We start from the raw sequence: 14,768 nt of genomic DNA on the forward strand, positions 1-14,768 counted from the left end.
CTTTAATACTCTGTCCCATTTGTTCCCTGTCACTTTTCTTAAAACTGTCAAAAAAAAAAAAAAAAGATAAATTACATTCTGAGTAAGCTGCTCAGTGAGGCTTGTTTAAGGTGGTTGCAAGATTAATACAACCTTCTGTTTACTGATTTATTCCCTTCTTCTATTCCCTTGTGAGCAAACCAAAATCCAAGAGCTAGTGACAGATTCCCAAATTTCTTACTGGACGTGAAAAAGGAGTGAACCAATGAATATGTCAGATACTATAAACAATTTAATAACCTGAATTTCCATTTTACCATAAAATTAAGTAAAACACACACATATATATATACATATTATATAAATGTTAACATTGATGGAGGAAGGATTATGACCTTAAAATTTAGGTTTATCTCTTCCCTTTTAATTGCAGTGTATCATGGCAAACTGTGGTGCCATATAACCATTGTGAACTTGGACAAGAGATTTTTTTCCTGTATGGTAGTTTGCAGACTGTTCTCTTTTGTTTGAAAGGGTGAACAGCAACACATAATTGTATTGCACACACAACTGTACACACACATAGAAAGGAATTTTGCACCCCAGAGAGACGATTCTGAGGCCAGAAAATATAAATGATGGAGTCTGCTAGTGACTTTACCATCCCCATCACGTTCTCAATCTCCACCTGATACGTGCTTCTCACACTGTTAAAAATAAGACAGACAAGCAATAGAATTGGATTAAAGCCATTTACTGGTATCATTTTACTCAGCCTTAAGGCAGAAACTGAAAACAGCCACAGACAAACTTAAAGTACTACCAAATAATTCTGGAAAAATGGAATACCTGTAATTCAGACTAATGTGTGATACAGTAAAATAGAGACTCCTAAAGTCATTTTTTTTCCAATACTAAGCTAGAAGAAGTTACTTTCTTAAAGTAACTTCTTAAAAATAGGATCTGCAATTAAGATATTAGTACTTCCTTTTTATAAACTATGAACTAGATATTTTGAATCATCCCTTTCTGCTCCGAAGTAACTGCACTTTATCTGTGCAGAAATAAAATCTCTCTTTTATTCTTCCATTTCATAATGTCAAGAATACTTGTGTTCAAATGATTTGGTTACACTACGTTGCACAATCTGTTATTTGCACTAGTGTTTATTAAATAGAAAGCAGTCCTTTTGGTCAGTCAAGCCAACTGAGATGCATCCCGCTCCTCTGATCCCTCCCATTCATGATCCAGTTAAATCCAAGTTCACTTCACTGGGCACGGGACCGGGTCTTTAGAGCATTGCCTTGTTATTTGGAGTTTTAAAAAAATTAGTGAAACTTGTATTGACAGTAAGGAGTAAAAACATACACAATGAAATTAAATTGAAATAGGACTTTCATAGACTTTTTTGCCCCAAATCCTTAGAAATATTGTACAAACTTTGTGTCTATGTGATGCTAAAAACATTTAGAAGGACATTTAATCAACCAAGCATAACATGACCATTGACACAATCTGAATACTGTTATTCCAGTTTCCTATGAGGAACTGTTAAAGCTGAAAAATGGAAATTCAATTAAAGAATAGTGAAAAAAGAGCTAGATGGGAAGAGATGTGGAAGAGAACGAGTGGATTATTTTCAAACAGCTAATGCATTTGAACAAGGATTCAGATAATGTTCACACAGTTATTTAAACGAGACAAAATTAGACAACTGCAATATACAAGCCTGTTTTTATACTAGATTCCACAGTGAATGCACAGGCAATAAATGGCTTTAAAAATTTATTGTAATATATATGAAAATAAATGGGCCAAGTTTCCAAGGGAATTGAATATATGTTTTTCAGTAATTTCTGTATTTCTGTCACTCAGTGACTGTTCTCCCAAGAGAATTCATATTTTCTTTCATATCAGTTTTCTCATACTGATTGTAAGAGTGTACTACATATTCAGGACTATATCTAAACATAACATGATGACAGTAAATTGGTCTCCTGATTAAACAAGCATATGATTAGGTATATAACAAGTATCAGATTCAGGGATAAAAAATAGCAGAAATTTGTATGTTAAGGTAGCACCTTTCTCTGAAAGCTTATGGCCATGGCTCTGACACAGAGCAACAATGAGAAAGTGCAGACGCTCATGAGTACTTATTGGAAATATCCGTATATAAAAGAGAAAAATTGAGAGAGAGAGACTATAGCTTTCCATCATTAGATGCTAAATAAGCTCTCATTTAACAGTCTTTGTAGCATATTACATACATACCAAAGGGAGTGAAAACATCTGGAACTCTGGCAAAGCTGATTTCAGCTCTAGTTGCCAACACCATCTCACAAAGCACTTCATATTTGATAAGGAATAGTAACACACATTGACTTTAAACTGCAGGGGCAGTTGAGATGGACAGTTGGACCTGTTGGGAGAACTTAGCTTGTGTAGCTAATATTTATGTGTAATCATACAAGGGTAACAGAGAAGGGCTTTGGTCTGCAGTTCCAATAGTCACTATCGATATGACATAAGTCACTGTTGTTGGTTCAGCTGAACTTTTCAGAAACAAGAATGTCTGCCAAATGGTTCATTGCTGTTCTGACTCTGTGAAGGCAATAGTTTCTATAAAAAAGTGAATATGTAGTTTATCTCCTTTTCACATAAATGCTGCACAGAAATAATTTTGATTTTATGTAATATTTTAAAATATGCTAGCCTTTTGTAATATTTTTAAAAAGTCAATTCTCTCTATAAATTACAATATAAAATATACATAAAATTATCAAGGGAATCCTTATCTTTACTACAGGTTTAAGGGGTAGAATTAACCAAATCAGTTACATTAACTATTCTTCTGAATAGGAAGTCCTGGTTTTGAATTGTGTCAAGCTGGAGGTACTTACAGAGTACATCAGCTCCTTATTAAAACATATTTACAAACAATAAACATTATACTGTATCTTACAGAGCACGTGATTCATCTCAGAATGAGGACTCTTGAATTTGGTGTCTACATGTGAGCCAGATGTCTGAAATACAGCTGTAGTCTGTGGAGCTCTAGTAAATCCAGTCTGCCAGCTAACCTGGTGGTTAATCTGCCAAGGCTGCCAGATACAACACAAAATTGACAGGAGAGCTGTGTCTGTCTGGAGCTAGAGGTGGGGAAGAAATACCCCTTGTCTCTACGATGACACCAAATGCCTATGTTAGGCAACTGACTCTCACAACAAGCTCATATGTAGACACCTAATGCATAGACAGCTAAATTTAGGTGTCGTACTCCTTACAAACAGCAGAAGCTCTCTGAATCAGGCAGTGGGCTTCTAGATACAGGGGAGATACAAAATGGGCCTATATTATACGTAAAGAGTAGACTGAAAATTCTTTAAATATATGTTTTACTGGGGGGAAACAGTTATTTGACTATATATTTTATTTTGCTGCAATGGATTAGTGGCAGTAGAAGGGACCTTTAAACATAGCAGCAATCTGGATTGCTGTTAGAGATTTTTCATGCAGACTGGGGCAAGATAACTGCCTACAGTAATTAAATTCTGTAGTCATCCTTAAAATATTTGCTTTTTATCACCAGTTATCACACGATGTACCCAAAATTGTCTCACTGTTTTCTGTTATGCTTACACTGGAAGCCATTATTTGTTCACAACTGGTGGATGTTGTCCTATTCATTGTGTCTGTTGTAGCTAAGAGGAATAGTAGACATTGTTAACAGTTTTCTGAAAAATTTACCTCCTGTTTTTAGTTAAAACTACTGTAAAACATAGCTACATTTGCTTACCCCTCAGGTGCTTTTAAAATGATGCTGGTTTTCATCTGGTTCCACATAACTCATGGTCTCTCCAAATACTTTTGTCGCTGAAGGTTATAATTTGCAGCTAGCAATTAGACAAGCTGCAAGTGGTACATCCAATACCAAAGCTCAGTGATACAATAGCGTCTGTCTATGAACATTTTAAAGGCAACTGGAATGTTTTGCAGTGAGTATATGAACATTTTCAAATTCTAACAAGGTTCTACTAAGCAGCTTCCTTTTTATACACTAATTGGAGAAGAACGAGTCTCATTTGCAAGGGAAGTGGGATGCAAATTTTCCTTCCTGGTTTTGTCATTTATGATCTTCATGGAAATTAACTTCAATATTGAAATTACTGACAAGATAACCACTTTTGTTCCACAGCTTTTGAGATCCTCTTACTAGCGTTGTGTGAGTCTCTGTTAAAAGTATGCTAAAGTACAGCATGTGCAAACAACACACTAAGATATTTCATTAGTGCCATATATCACCAGGAGCTCAAGCCCTAGTGGCTGCCACAGGGCAGGGATACATGGATTATAGACAGATGGTACCATGGTCCATAGTGATGCTTTTAAATCCATTGCTGCTGCAACGTGCAGTGTTAAATGACAACGGTTGTGATTTCCATTAACAGATTTCACTGATTCCCAGAACTCTCAACAAATAGTTTCCCAAAAAATGACCTTTAGAGCTTTTTCCCAAGGCTTGTATGTAAAATTAAGCTTTATGCATAGTTAATACTATACTGGGAAAAAGTAATTTTTTAAACAGCTGTGCTTACTTTGCACATTAATTTTCTCCTGCCTTTCTTAAACGTTTATCCAGCACTTGTAAAATCTTCCTGTTTTAATAAGAATCGTATGATAAGTGGCTTTCCAAAACCCTTTTTTGTTTCTGGTTAATATGTTGGCTTTTCAATCTTTCCTCATTAGTAGAAAATGTGGCATAGAAAATACAGCTTTAATTACATTTATTATCTGGAAGATATACTTTAGGAACCCAGAAAACACTGGGACTGTGTAGAATATGAAATTAAAGAAATTACTGGTTTGAGTTTATATATCACTGTACTACCGTACGCTTTTCTTCAGCATTTGTTGAAAATGCCAATGCTGTTTGCAAATGCCAAACATTATATTGCTTCTGTCAGTTGACACATAGGTTATACTTAAAACACTCAGGCTTCCTTTTAAAACCTCCTTGTTACAATTTCCACTTGCTTCTACAGAATTTTACTCAACCTTTGAGGATAAATCTAATTCCTGGAGCTATCAGAGAGATTGCAGGTGATTTGGACCGTAGATCTCTGCTTCATATAACTGCATGCATTCTTGTATTTGGGCAGTGGGTTTCTTCCTGACAGTGGGTTAGTTTATTCATTAGGGTGTCCTAATGCTATTTTTTAAAGCATCCATGAAAGCATTCATAAATGATTTACACCACTGAAGAGAAAGGATGATTTACAGTTTATGCTTCTTTATATTCTATACCAGAAACACCAGAAAATGTAGCCACTTACTCACCAAAGAACTTTCAAATACCACGTTAATTGCCTAACTTTTGCTATGCAGGGCACGTCAAGAAGCCAGTAAAAAATGCATACTTTTAACAGTGGAGGACAGTTTTGACTCTGACCATGAGGGATGCTGCAGACATGATTGTAGTATCATTACTGCTAATGAAATATTCTCTAATATTCAACATATATGTATTTTAAAGTAAAACCTCAGCTAACTATGGTGTATTCTTTTTACCCATGGTTGCATGTGAAAACATACTTTTATCCCCAGCTGTTTCAGGTCCTATTAGCTTAAGGCACTTTTTGTTACAGGAGTTCCTTGGTGGCCTTAGCCTTTGTATGTAATACAATGCAAAGTGATTTTTGGAGTCGAAATGTTGTTAAAGGAATAGTTTGCTGAGAAAAATAACACGTGCATTTCTTGAACATTTAATATACACAGAATTTCATCAATCTGAAATTCAGCAATGTTGGATATCAAATCTCTGGATGAAAACTGGGTGAAATTCAGTGACTTATTTTCTGAAGGCCAGGCGAGATGGCTTATACCTATTTCTGGTGACTTTAAGTATATTTTTTTGTGAAAAATCTGAAACAGCCTTCATCTATAGTACCTCATTTTACTGTATTTTCTCAGAATGGTGTAACTGAAAGTTATTGCTTTGTAAACTCTTACATGTTAGTTTTGGGGTTTTTAAGCTATAACTTTACACAGGTCTAACTCTGGAGAGACCTTCTTTGTGGTCTGAACTTTAATTTTAAATGTCTATGTAATTGTGCCCAATTATATCTTTTCTGCAAAGACGCACGTAACTGAAAATATCTTGGTTTGAAAATGTAATCTTTATGTGCTACATGCAATTGCTTTTCATTCTGCCTTTAACCTTAGTCATCTAGTTTAAATGTTAACTCTGCAGAAAGTTATTGTTGCCCTTAAGTTTTAAATGTGGTAATCAAGCAAAATGATGATTTTTTGTGGATGTTTCTCATACTCCATATTCCACAGCATTAATTTCTGTCTCTATACATTTGAATTAGGATTTGTGGCATGGCAGCTGAATAAGTTGAAAATTACTACAGCAGCACTACGTCCTTCATTGCATTATTTTTTTACAAAGTCAAAAAGAAATAAGCACAAGAAATAATCAGTTAAGTTGCTATAGCTATTTCATTTTATGTCCTCAACTAATTCTAATCTAAGTTCTCAGAGGAAAAAAACCACTAAAATTCTTTGTGGATAGTGAGGGCAGCAGAGCTTATCTTTGCATTGCCATCAAAAGCATTTTTCACTAAATTCAGGGCAGAATAGGTGTCAAATTCAATGCGGAATAGGTCTAAAATTCAATGCATTTTTCAGATAGTCACTTAAAAACATTAATTTCTATTGACATATTTGAGACATACATCACTATTCCACTTGCAAAAGTAGTTTCTCAGTATAATTTCCATAAATATTTATCACAGAGAAAAATTTTCCAAACAATTTTGAGTACAAAAAGAACATATATTTTCTGCAGTGACAGCAGATAATGATTTTGCACATATTTTAGTATTGCTGCACAAAAGTCTTGATAAAAAATGCTTGTAGATTTAATTTCTCCTTTTATAACTTTCCTTAGTCACTTAGGCCTATTTATGTGTTGGCCACAGTGTACTGTTGGCAACCCAGTAATATATGTTAAATAGGCTCAGCAACTTTGGTCTTCACTGAAATGATTTCGCAGAGCAGAATTGTGTAGCTGCCCAAATGTCTTCAAAAGAGATCTTGAAATGCTGTGTTCTCTTACCCCTCCCTTTAGCATGTAGCCACCCGTAACAAATTCTAAAATACTGATAGCATGTTCAAATTTTGCATTGACTTTTCATCTAGTTTGAATGCCTCCTATGTATTCTTCAGAAGAAATCAATTTGTAAGAAAGACTGTGATTAACAGAAAGGATGCATAGTCTGTGCTCATGTGTTCATGGAGAGCTTCTTGAGGAAAAACGTAACTGAAGGGAGAGGCTTTTTATTCCTTCATTTATCCGGTGTGTTTAATAGTTCTTCTAATAAAATCTTTGATACTGAGTGCTTGGTAACTTGATATATTACTCTGTTTTCAGTATCATGTCACAAAGACAATTGTTACTTTCTATTTTTGCTTTCCAAATATTCTAAAATCCCAAATGTGGATGGATTAGGATGCTTCAGGATGTTACTGCTGTTAAGGAAGGAGTCAGATTCTTCCACTGAAATGATAGATTCAGGCTAATAAGCATCTCCATTGCAATTTTGATGTTTTTCTTAGAACCTTGCGTTGTGGCTAATACTTCTCCATTTTACTTACTTGTGAAATTTTCATGGAATTTGTTATATAAAGATTTGTGACTAGAGCGAATCCCAGTGTCACAGATTTATCATTGAAGAGTAGAGTTTAGTTTTACTCCGATTATTCACAAAACAGCCTGAAAACTATTGCACCTCTCAATCTTCTGCCATGGCACATCCCTATATATCAATAAGCATACATACATTACTCTTAAGCTGCTATAAGCTGTTAATTGCACTTTCTGAAGAAAAGAAAAATCTAAGTTTTGTAAGACAATGCTTAAAGGAACATGGCAAAAGATAAAAAAGCTATGTAGAACTGTGATTTGCTAGTTGCTCTTTCTTTACTGTTCCCCCAAACCTGCTGTGCAGCTATGGAGCAATTGTTTAAATATACATTAAAAGAGCAGACAGCTAGATGTTTGAAATATATTTTATAAATCTCTTCAAATCTACTTCATTTTTTTGTCTGACAGAAACGTTTGACTTAATGAAACCTTGGTCCCCCATGATTAGAAACACAGGTGGTTTAATGCTTTGGTTTTATCTCTGAATAAATGATGACTGGAGATTAAAAATTCTCAGTTTCCTCTAAACCTTGCAGTACAAACTCTCCATAAAATTAGCATCTTCATCAAAATGAGCATAAACCTAATCCAGTATATTCTTTTTTCTTTTTGTGTGTGTTTTAAAAAACATTTCTAGGATGCTCATTCTGAAAACAAGTTAGGTACCGCTACGCTATCATAAAAATGTAATCTTCCTTTTGTTCCGTAGTCTGGATACTGTGCGCTTTCTGGGAGACACAGGCATGTACTAAATTCATTACTGTATAACAATTTAATGCGAACATTTCCTGCAAGAATTTCTGGAGATCCTCTTCCTACCTTGTTGCTCTGACTACATCTTCATCTGCTGGATCTGCTAAGTTTCTCCTTACTCACTTTTTCTGAAAGCAGAGAGAGGCTTACCTTCGCTTTTACAAGCTCACACTGACCTAAAAGTTTTCCGTGATGTCACCCATTTCCATCTTTACCACATCAATTCTTCTGCACTCCAGACAGTTTCCCCTCAAGGCCTTGCAGTGTTTTCTCACATGTTGCTTCACATAGGAAAGTTTTGAATAACACTTCTTTATATCACTCCTTAAACATCATTCCTGTCACATTCATTACTGGTTATTGTTAAGCAAGTGATGACAAATTTTTAGTCTTTCACATCTTTTCTTTTTTCCAACTCTTTGGTCCAAATAATTAAAGAAAAGTAACTAGGAAATCTGTGACAAATATTCATTCTATTCTTTTGTTTAAATGTTATATTCTCATTTTTATAATACCTGTGGCCGAAGTTTTCATACTTTAGCGTTTGGGGTGAAACTGTATTTCTATTTGCATAAAAAAATGTGGCCTAATCTTTATTACAACTTAGAGTGCTGCAGAAATATAAATATTTATTGGTATATTTAGTAGTAATATATTCCATCTTCACATTTATATTGGAGTGCTTTTATTGCACATTTTTACTATGATTGTTATTGCATTACTACACTCCCAACAGAGCTCCAGTAAAGGACCAGGACTCCATTTTGTTGTAAAAAAAAATATTAAAACCCGGTTCCTGCTCCAGAGCATTTATAGTATAAATTTGCCTTCTAGTGTCTGTTGCTCATACAGCTGCGGAACAGAGGGCATTACTGTAAAGCCAAGGTAGCACAGAGACCTGTGCAATACGTGTGGCGGTGATCACTTACCATTTTTAGCATCATAGGAGCTCTGCGAATATCACTCGCAAGACTCGGGCTAATCTGGTCCTTTTCGAATATTCTTGCTCCTAAAAGCATCGAGATCATTTTAACTGGGGTGACTGGTTTACTGTTCCTACAGCAGAAGAAGTAGGATGCAATCTGATAGAATTCATGGATGCGATGGTCGACGTTGTAAGTATTGATAGATGAACTTGGCTAAATTGCATAATTTGATTTTTGCAGCTGATGGCTGTAATGGCATCTACTCAGGTGCACACTCTGCCACACAATTGTTTTCCTGGTACACCTCATAAATCCTGGTACGCTGCATGAATCGTAGCGTGCTCACCTCGTCATAACTTCATAGTTAAATACTGAGTACATGCCCTCACCCCAGCTCCATGCCTGGTTTTTTGATGTAAGAGAGGCTGGGGCTGCAGGCATGCAGCCTCCATGAGATCCTGAGTCTAAATAACTGTAGGACATAGTATTCAGGGCTCACTACTCTGCACAACTACTCTGCAATTAATCAGCATGTATGGAAAGTCTCTGTTTTCTGGATCTCGTGAGGTTGAGTTACTGGAGTTATTTTGGGGGTCTGTATAATGTTTTACATTCATCAGTAAATAGGGATCGCGGAGCATGCCTGACATTTCTGCACAACAACAAATACATCAATATATGACACAGAGCCGTGAAGCTGAAGAACATGTCTCAGAAAGTGATAAATGGATCTTCTGATATCTTCTCTGCTTTATTCCAGAGAATTACAGAATAGCAAAGCTCTAAGTTTCTAGCACAGGTTTTGTGGATTTCTTATTTACCACATTTTCCTCACCCAAAGTAGAAAAAAGGGGGAAAGAGGAGATGGGATGACGACCAAAGAAATACAAGCTGAGAGGAGAACACAGGCATGGCAGGAGCCAGATGTGTGGCTGAACATATTTCACAATAATTTGCCTACACACCTGAAAACTCCAGGAGATTAATGAAACTGGAAGGTTATTTGTATATGGTTAGCTTAGGGATTGTTCGTAGTCAGCATGAGATCAGACACTGGGATAATTTCAGATTGGATTTAACGTCATACATTTGGCAGCCTGTTTAGGGAGCTTACGAATCAATGGAACACAACTCTCCCCAGCCCTGGTTTCATAAGGTTACGTTAGCAAATGCCTTACTTCAAACACACCAACTTGCTAAAGTAAAGAACATAGCGTATATTTAAAGTCATGCTTAGCTGATTTGCATTGTAGAGCTCACTATTACTTGTGCAAAGGATATCAGTGAAAATTTTAATGTCTAATGTTTAATTTGCTCACAGTATGCACACAGTGCCTTTCATGAGACATCAGAAAGAATACATCACTTCTCTTTGATCTGTTACTTTGGGATTCATAAACTTTGAAATGTATACCAATTTATCCTGCATTGGAGGTATAAATTCAGGTTTAAGAGCGTAGTTTATTATCTTTCTGTCTGTATCAGCTTCAGCGTCATTTGGCATTTGTCAGATGAGTTTTCATGTGGATCAAGATAATTTCGCTGCAAGAATCAGTCTTGTTGATTCTTTATCGTTAACAATCTTCTTGTGCATCCGTCTTGATGAAAATGCAAAACACATACCCATTATCCCTTGTTTTTAATCTGCTGGAACAATATAGTGTTTTATCATTTGTTTAATGTGCTTCTTTGGAACGATTATGCAATTTTGTGTATATTTGTTAAGTATTACATGATTTGTTAGGAACATCTACAACCACTAACTCTCAAACCAGATTTTAAATAGTATAACAAGATCACAGTATTATGTTTTATGCCTATTACTCTGCATAATCAATTTTTAATGTATGAATAGGCCTTACATGCTGCATTTGAATAAACGGTTTAAATTAATGACAAAAGCCAATAAATAAAATCAACTTTAAGCTTCAATAGGTTCATATTTATTAATCAATATTCCCATTAACATACGAACCAAAAAATGTATCATTTGTATTTTCATATTAGATCACCTCAACCCAACAATGCACGTGCAGCTCTAAGAGTATTCTGCAAATTCATAAGGTAGTTAACTAGCAACACAGTGAAAACTCATGTCTGTGAGCAGTGTCAGCAATAACATGAATCAAGAGTAATCTGCCACTCAGAGGTCTGTATTGGCCCTCCATTGTCAAGAGGCAGAGCAAGGTCCACAAGCGTGACAAATCTATTCCACATTTGTTACTGATAGACTACGAAGAAAATTATTGCCATTTTGCTACTGCTCTGCTAATGCTGATGAAACAGCTTAGTGATAAAATATTTGTGAGAAAAATAGGAGCAGAGACTGTGCTGGGGGATAGCTGTATCTTGGTAAATGCTTACCTAAGTAGTCATATCCAGCGATTTTTAATTTTTTTTTTTTTTATTTTAGTGCAAACAAGTTCCCATCATATGTCTGTAATAGAAATAAATACAGAAATAATTTTACTTTGGATCCAAAAATGTAAAAAATATTTCGGGTTTGATGGGGCAAAATTAGATACTCATACTTCTTTGGGATCTTGATTGGAAAATATCAGCACTAGGAAATATTAAATAATCTTCATTAATATTAATAGGGACTGTCAATGTATAGGTGGAAATACTCCAAGAGGAGTTGTAGAGGGCTTGTTTTACTTGGTTCAGTCAATAAGAAATGATCCAGCTTGCTTGACATTGCACTTGGAGAGTGTAGTTTGGACACCTTTGATCTTGTAGAATCCGTGGTTACAAAAAAGAAGAAAAAAAAGAACCTGTATGTATAATTCCTTTGCATTAGAAAATGGCTATCATGTTAGATTCTTTTCTGCAGTAATCTGAGAATAAAAACATTATTTTAGAAGTTCCACTTATGAAGAATGTTCTTTATCCTTAAAAAATATATAAAAATTGTATCAATGAGGACCATATCCTTGATTTTCACTGGAGAAATCTGTGGAAAAAAATTACTCCCAGTAAGAATTTCATTGAAAAGTATTAAAATCTTGACTAAAATTACACGGGTACATTTGGTTTAATACTTGAAATATAGACTTTAATTCATTCTACTCTGCTTTGATTTCAACAGACTGGGAGTTAGATTTAAGTTGGCATTTCTTCAGTTTGTGCATGCAGATCAAGGCTTTGATATTCTTTAATTGTAGTTCTGGGGTAAGGTTCATTTCCTTTCTGGATTTTTACTCATATCCTATCTATCAGTTGTATTTTCATGTTTTATACAATCAGTAGCACAGATGGCGATTTTAATACAGATATACACTGTATAGGAAAATCTAATAAAACTACACATGCAAAATAGAGGGGTTTTCATAACAGATGTGTCCAGTCAAAATAAATCTAAACAATCTCAAAGTCTCTAGGTGAAAATATGCAGACAAAGAATACAAAATTTCATTTGGGGAAGACTGTTTTTACTCAGTGGGAAATATATTAATATAATCAGAAGAGGAAAATGGATTTACAGTGCAAATAGTGAAATACTTCTTTTTAACCTGAGTAGGATTTTTCAAACCGAATTGTATTACCTTAAGCACAGGTAGTTGTCAATTAAATACTTATGTACTAAGAGCAACTACACAAAGCTCTAGAGGCACATTATTTTTATTAATATTCAGTGTCCTGGATACTAAAAATATGTTTGTATGTCTAAACATATATATCGATATATAATTATATACACAGGGTGTATACATATATATAAATAAAATATCTGTATATATATTATCTCGTATATAACTATGTATATATATTTCAATAACTCATATATTGTTGAAAAAAATAAAAAATGAAAATCATAATGTTTCTGCCAAATCCATCCTCAGCTCTGACCAGCTGGAAATCAGTGCCTACACTACCAACGAATTCTAGGGCTTTTGTATCCCGGTTTGGGTACATTACTCATGTCTTTGTGAGAGTAATAATGAAAGAATAATAATTTTGCTACTGTTTTGTTGGGCTTGGTTAGAAGAAAAAAAGCAAGAGAAATTAGCCAGCAGGTGTCAAATACACACTATAGTACAACCATGTAATTGATATTTGTTATTATTTTTCCATTGTGCTAGTCTCTGTAAAAGACAGTTCTTTCACTGTATCATATTTCATACAATTTTTGTGACAGATTGAAAGTAGCACATTTTTGTTTACTTAGATAAGGGTTTCTGAAGAAAATGTACTGAAATGTACCTGGTAATCTTCTGTGAAAAATCTTGACAGATACTCTTTTTCATAATAGCAACTGCACAATTGCTTTAAATGACTCCTATTCTGTTTACAAAGTGTTGCCAGTACACTATAGAAATAAATGGTGCATGCTCTAGACTACGTGCAATAGCACGAGACAGTTATTTACACAGTAACACTTAATTTGGTTCAGAATTCGAAGCGAAGGAGACTAATAAACCCTATACGCCTTATTACCAGCCTAAAATGTTAGTGTATGATTACATTTAAAGTATAAAAATGACTGCTGATCCAGGCACTTAGCATTGAGAAGGAGTCAGGGCTCAGTGACGGTGTAAACGGATGGCAGGAGGTCCGGCGGGCGGTCCCCTGCTGCAGCCAGCTGAATGCCACAGCTGTGGGCTACCCCTGCACCACAGTACCTGTGTCACAAACAGAAGTGACCTTCGTAGGCATGCCAATAAAACACTGATAGCCGGGACCTGTCAATAGTTATCACGAGCACAAACCACCAACAGTAAGAGATCACACGTGTGGTTAGTATTTTCATGTTTTCCAGTTAAAATTGTGAATCTGCCACAGATTCAGAGCATCTCCAGTCATCTTTGCATGTTGTCATTCATTATTTGCACTTCAGTGACATGAAAGCAGAGCCTGAAAGTGCTAGCCACCATACAAGCGGGGTCGCAGAAAGCAATGCCTACGTCAAGGTTACAAGAATAAAATAATCAAGACATACCAGAAGGTGCAGGAGGAAGATGTTTTAGCTTTCTTTGACAGGACTTGAAACATAGAAGGTAAAGACTTACTTAAACCATAAAGAACTGTAACCGAGGGGTGGAGCTCAGTGTACTACCTCCTCCTTTTCCCACAAGGTAAAGACCCCCTGACTTTTTAAGGCAACTGTCATTTACAGCTTTCCTCTGACCGACTTAAAAAGTGTTCTGTAAATCTGAATGTACATTCTCTTGCAGAGCTCACTAGCAAATGCTGGATTTCTAGTAATGACAAGGCAATGCTTCTTGGCCGTTAAGGAGTAAGAGTGTAGAGATTCTATTTCAATTTCCACTTATTTAAACTCCATATAGCACAAACGTACAAGATTTACTTTCATTAGGCCTACTACTGTCTAATCTCCAAGGGTTATAAAGACTCCCTCATGAGGATGATTTCACCTTAATGAGTATTTCTCCATAGCA

General features: G+C 35.3%; 1 protein-coding gene across 1 annotated transcript in view; it reads left to right on the forward strand.

Moving 5' to 3' along the window:
• Nucleotides 1–14,768, forward strand: part of PPFIA2 (PTPRF interacting protein alpha 2) — a 374,120-nt gene that overhangs the window by 255,815 nt on the left and 103,537 nt on the right. The window lies entirely within an intron of this gene.

Source organism: Aptenodytes forsteri, unplaced genomic scaffold (genome assembly GCF_000699145.1).
Source record: "Aptenodytes forsteri isolate BGI_AS27 unplaced genomic scaffold, ASM69914v1 Scaffold71, whole genome shotgun sequence".
Classification (NCBI taxonomy): domain Eukaryota; kingdom Metazoa; phylum Chordata; class Aves; order Sphenisciformes; family Spheniscidae; genus Aptenodytes; species Aptenodytes forsteri.